We start from the raw sequence: 6,248 nt of genomic DNA, 5'->3' as shown, positions 1-6,248 counted from the left end.
AACCCAGAGCCTTAACCGTTGAAGCTATCACTTTGCCCACTAATTACTGATTAAACGGTTCTTCTCTGAGTGCCCTGGTCTTTCTGAGCTTGGGTTACTATTTAACCTATAGCCATGTGAGTTTTTCCTCCCACTCCCAAATACATGCAGATAGGTAGACTGGCTTGAAGGTAATAGACCTGTGATAAACTGTGATAGACCACACCTTGGGATACAGAAACACTGTCTATGGCCAGGATGAAGCACTTAAAAGGGTTGTAAAGAAAAACTACAGAATCTGTTTAGTGTTACATGTGTTTGTGCCTGTATTTGATAATAAATCCCACTGCCATGCTCTCTGAACACTGGCAAACACACAAATGCCCACAATAATGCACACAATGCCTGAGTGTGGGATGTGGTTCTATTTCACAAAATACAAAAAAAATAATCCTAATTTAAATTACTGCCATCCTGATAAGGATAAATGAATGAATGCTTTAACGGACAGAGTAATGCGGCCATTGTGTTTCCTAAAAGCTTCATATCTAAACCACTCACTCAGACTTGTATGTATGTATATATATTTTATATTTCTATACGAATATAAACTACAAAGCACAACTCTAGTCTCAACCAGTCACCCTGTGAACCTTTCTGGCAAGCTTTTGTGTCCATTTAGAATACGTTATCTGTTCATACTGATTGTGTGTTCGTATTCGGTTGCGTCCCTCGCACTTAGTAAAGAAGAATTAATGTGTTCTGTGAGTGAACTGTTCAACTCTTCACCAACACTTACACAACAAACCACTGTCAAATACAATACAATAGAATAATCCACAGTCCTCCCTGAGCTCACTGACCAACCTGCAAGCTTCTATTTTTACAGCACCATCAAATCCTTTTCTTCATATATACCAGCATAGGAAGTTGAAGTCAGAGCGCTGCTCTTTATAATCGGTCGTTCAGGTTTAATGTGATCCAAAACATATTTAAATGTAAATGCTGTTTAAGTATTATGTGGACAAACAGATCACATTCCAAAATTTCATTCTTTTATCGCCAATAACAGCATCATCAATGAATACTGAGTACGAAGATCCATGTTGGCATGACGCCTAAAACATCTTCCAACACCAATTCATCAACCCATTCCTCCCTCCACCTCAGCCCATTTCCAGTATCCTGCAGAATGCCGGCTGGCGGCTGTATAAAGAAAAGAAGTGTCGATTAAACAAATTCATTCATTTACTTCTCCTTCCTGGATATTTCTCCCCGACGCTATTTTAATCGTTGTTAATCTCCTTCTGTCCGTCCCCTTGTAACGGATTGCAGGCTTCATGACTCACTCAGGCCACCATCTCAGCGCGAGGTTTTGTTGTTGCCCGCTTGTGAGGTGATCCTTCAGCATGGCTTTACGTGAACATTTACGATCTACCTTAAGAATGTGATCTGCTCTAGCTCGGCCTAGCCATAACCGGATGAGCTCATATGCTGGAGCGGCCGCTTGGAAGCCTTTGCTGTAAACACTTTCACATCCGTAAGGTCAGCAATTCGACTGGCTAGGCTCTAATTGGTCTCTGCATGGTTGGCAGCAGTGGGTTTTCAGGGGTCCAAGGATTTTATATGGAGATTGCCTCACGTCTGTGGTGAGCAATAATAAGAGAATTCTTTGACTGTTCAATCATGTTTTTGCCCACGTGCCTGCCTGCTTGTTGGCTATTTACATTAATGAAGCTCTAATGTATGCTGGAATAAATAACAGTTCAACCACTGTATGCTTCTCAACAATACCAGCCTTATAAATGAATACGCTCAGTGTGGTTTACTGCAAAAAAACAAACACTTATTATCTGTTGTGGAAGTTAAACAGAACTGCCAGTGATTGTCACTTTACAATAGACCACTGAGGACTTTTCAGTTACCTCATTGCATTTCCGCCGACACAATTACCCTGTTATAAAGCCAAGTTAATTTCTGTTAGCTTTTTGGCATAGTGACAATTTGAACACTGAGAAAAAACTGAGCTTTAAGGGTGTGTACATGAGATACAGTAAAGCATTTAAAGTCATTTGTTAGCAGTTGCTACATTTGTGTCACATCCGTTGTGTCTCTTTTGTCTCTTCTTTGGAAGAAGCTGCCAAGGGCAAAATTCTTAAGAAGGCAATAAATCATTGAGATGTGAGAACACGTGAAGCCTAACTTGCATAACGTTGTTTCTCTGCAAAACACTTTGAGGTTTCCAAAGAACCCTAGTTATGCAAAGATCCGATAAACATCTGGCACACAAAATATAATACATACCTGGTAAATCCCACCATAAAGGTGGGATTCAGTGAAGCGGTCGAATAAAAATGAGCAGTGTGTATGACTGCCAGCAACAGGTTTCAACACGTTCCATCAATCAGCCTAAAATGTTCTGCAGTATATCACTCTGAGATATGCAAGAACCTTAGAACACTGGTGCTGCTGCTATTCTAGATCCCTAGAAGGATTTGTTCTCAATTAAAGCTCAAAGTTCTTCAAGGATACTTAAACTGTCCAAAGAACACAATCTGAATAGAAAAAAGTCTTCATCTACTACCCCCATATTCGGCTATGGCCTTATAGGTAAACACTTTAAGGTTACTTCTTGTCTGCTTCTTGTCGTTTCTTTCACTACAATTCAGTAGAGACAGACCCTACAAAGAACCCTTTAAAAACTGTTTCTAGCAGGAAATTATGTTAGTAATTATGTAAGGCAGTGGTTGCTCTGTTACAAACTTATAATAAGATGGATGATGGTATCAGGATAAAGCAGATACTAACGATGAATGAATGAATGAATAAATAAATAAAGGAAGGAATGAATTGGGATCCTACTATTTTTACCTTGGCAGGTTTCGAAAAATCTTCCTTTTAATATTAACTAATACAAAGGTTAGATCTGGACCATTCAAGCCTTCATCAGCTTGTTCACAAAGGGAACCTTAATGTTGCTGTGTACAGTATTATACACATAGGTGTTTTTAATAGGAGAAGAAATGTATACTTACATAACCAATGCAGATCTAATTAACCTTTTGCTTTAGAAACTAAACTGCCAGCTTAATTAATAAAGACTGTGGAACTGTAAAAAGAGGAATATCTCTGAGAACCTGGCTGGAGTTCTAGGCTAGATAAACCTGTATAACCAGGATTTATGCTAAAGTAGGAGTTGTTGAATAGCAAAGCAGAAGACAGGGAGTGGTGAGAACAGTCAATCAACTAAATGAGAGTACTTCATCAATCAACTAAATGAGAGCAAACTAAGAAGTTTCCTCGTACATTTAAACAGCCTTACACCCCCCCCCCCCCAAAAAAAATAATAATTGGGGAAAATAGGTTAAAAATGAAGGAAATATGTTTTTCTGTAATCACAAGTTTAAATTTAAGGCCATTTAAATATATATAATAAGTTGAATATATACTTATATATATATAAGTATATATATATACTTATATATATATAAGTATATTTAAATACTAGATAAAATTTCAAAAATTATACAATCCTAAATTAATCATTGGGCGAAAGTCGTTTAATGTTCTGTGTTACGTTTTTCTCTAAATGTATTATGTTGAAACTCCTCATAAACAAAAGCACTATTATTTTCCCAAATAGACATTGAGATTGAAGAACTTACTTCTCAATTTCCCAGAAGCTAAAACTACATCACGCTGCACCATCAGATACGGACTGTTGAAAACCGGCATTTCTGCTTAACCACATCCTCGGCACATAAAAGTTTTCTTTACCCTGATCAGACCTGAGATAAGATCTGGTTTGATCATAGGGGTTTTATAGTTTTACAGGTCAGGGTGGCATCACATCATAACACCCCCTCAAGTCAAGCTCTAGATATTAGTTTTGAGATGTTGACAGTTAAATTACACCTCTCGTTCCTGTTCTTTCAGCATATAGGCCAGGCGCCACAAAGACATCTTCCACTTATCACTTAGTAGGAATTGAACATGACTAGCATCGACAGCTGCTTTTCTCTTGACGCACACACACACACAAATCCTTTTGCACTGACAGACTGTTCACGTCCCCATTAACTCTGAGGTGACAGCCAGTAAATGAATCAGCAGGAAAGCGGTGTGGATTTCTCTTTTATTTTCTGACTCACATAAATAAACTGATAGTATAGGGTTATTGCTCAGGTCTTTCACCAGACAACCGGCATTGGGTCAAATTACGGCCATAAAACACAAAGAGTAAACTGAGGAGTTTGCAAAACACACTGAAGGAAGTCAGAAGCTGTGGTGAAAGTGGATCTTGGTCTGGATGTAAAGTTCGTTGGTCAGAATTCTAACCTTAAGAAACCTTTTTTACACAACAAATGTTTGTCTTCATGTTTGTATGTATGCCAGTTCCCTGTGCTCAGTAAAAATAGCTTATGTGTCGGTTTGACTCTATAGTGAAACAACCTAAAACTTGAAATTGCGGAAAATGAGTGAGAAAGACAGGGAAATCCAACATTTCATATACTGTGCTTTCGTATGCTATTCATCTGCTATCAATCTTTGGCAAGTAAAATGTGACAAAGAAACAGGGCCTAAAGTGTATCAGCTTGCGAAACCCTTGCAACACTGTGAAGACATAAATTTTTTTAATGTCATGTTTTTTCGGATGTTATGCAACAGTTCGTTCTCTGCATTTGTTTGGCTCACATTCCACCAGCAATTTCCTTGCAACCTCCTATCAGTCCTGTCTCCTATCTCCTCTTATTGCTCGTAATTTACAGAATGAGAAGATAATTTTTAATTGGACTTTTTACGCTGGGTTTTTTTTAGATTACCGGGAGGCTGTTTATCCGTGGATCTCCTGCATCTAACTACGTTCAAGTGAAAAACATTGTGATAAAATCTTTTACACTTACAACTTATAAAAAGCCAACACTATTTATAGACGTAAGTGAAAAACATTGTGATAAAATCTTTTACACTTACAACTTATAAAAAGCCAACACTATTTATAGACCACAGCTATTATGTGATCCATGTGTAATTGGGCAGAAGGGTCATTTTGTACTAATTACAGGTAAATATTTACATATTATACGGTTAACTTCTGAATAATTGCGCTGTATATGAAAACAAGCTAAAATGATCAACAACTTGTGAACAACAATGAGTCATATGCTAAGCTTAACAAATTGACACGCTCCATATTTACCACTGGTTTCAGAATTGCTTTAGCCTTGGTTACAAAATTATTGGCACCCCAGATTCATTGGAAGTCTTCACCAGTAATGCTGAAGCTCTTCTTGTAAAGTTTAACATGGTAAGAGACACTTAAAGGGAATGGTAAAAAAACAACAACAACATTTTAAGGTGCCTTCTTCAACACAGTTTCAGCAGGGTTCAAATCCAGGGACTGAGATAGAACCATTGTAAAAAAAAAAAGATTTGATTCTGTTTTGATTTGGATGAATGTTTGGGATCACTATCATGTTGAAAGCTCTGTCTACAGCCAAAACATGACCTCTTGCCAGAGATAACACGGATTTGGTCTAAAATATTCAGCCACTCAGAAGCATGCCATCAATCTTCATAAGCAGCCCTAGACTAGAAGCAACAACAACAACAAAAAAAGAGCTTTTCTTAGATTAGATTTACTTAGTTTAAAAAAAAAAAGTATCCTGGTGTAAAATGGAGACAGGTGTACACATGTAATATACACATACCACCCTCCAACCTACACAATTTTAGCCAGAGAGAGTAAACTAGAGGAGACCTACATAAAAACAGGGACAACATACAAATTTCTACAGAGACACTAAAGATCTCAGGTTTGTACCAGAGACCCTGGAGATGTTGGGAGGAGGAAGCACTTGTTGTAACAATTTACCTCGTCATAAAATAAGTAAAGAATTTTGACACGAGTTTTGATAGCTAAATAAAAGCAAAGAATTGTGCGTATCCTGACATCTATTCAGTGCTTCACACAGAGTCAACTATTTTCATGTTGACATTAGAATGTACTTGGTTATTTATTAGTGTTTGAATTAGGGTCCGAGAACTAAAGGTGCTGTTATAATAATGCTTAGTCTATAAAAGTGACTTTATCTATAAAGCTTAGTCTATAAATGTATCTTTAATGTTTAGTCTTTGAATACGGACTGAGAAATAAACCTCGGTTACGTTCCCACACCTTCAGCCTGTTGTTGGTAACAGTAGTAAAAATACAAGTCTATGAAATATATGTCTTTAAAATATATGTCTTTTTTTTAATGCCACAGTGT

Source organism: Tachysurus fulvidraco, chromosome 19 (assembly GCF_022655615.1).
Source record: "Tachysurus fulvidraco isolate hzauxx_2018 chromosome 19, HZAU_PFXX_2.0, whole genome shotgun sequence".
NCBI lineage: Eukaryota > Metazoa > Chordata > Actinopteri > Siluriformes > Bagridae > Tachysurus > Tachysurus fulvidraco.
The sequence above is the reverse complement of the archived record's forward strand: the minus strand, read 5'-3'. Positions refer to the sequence as shown.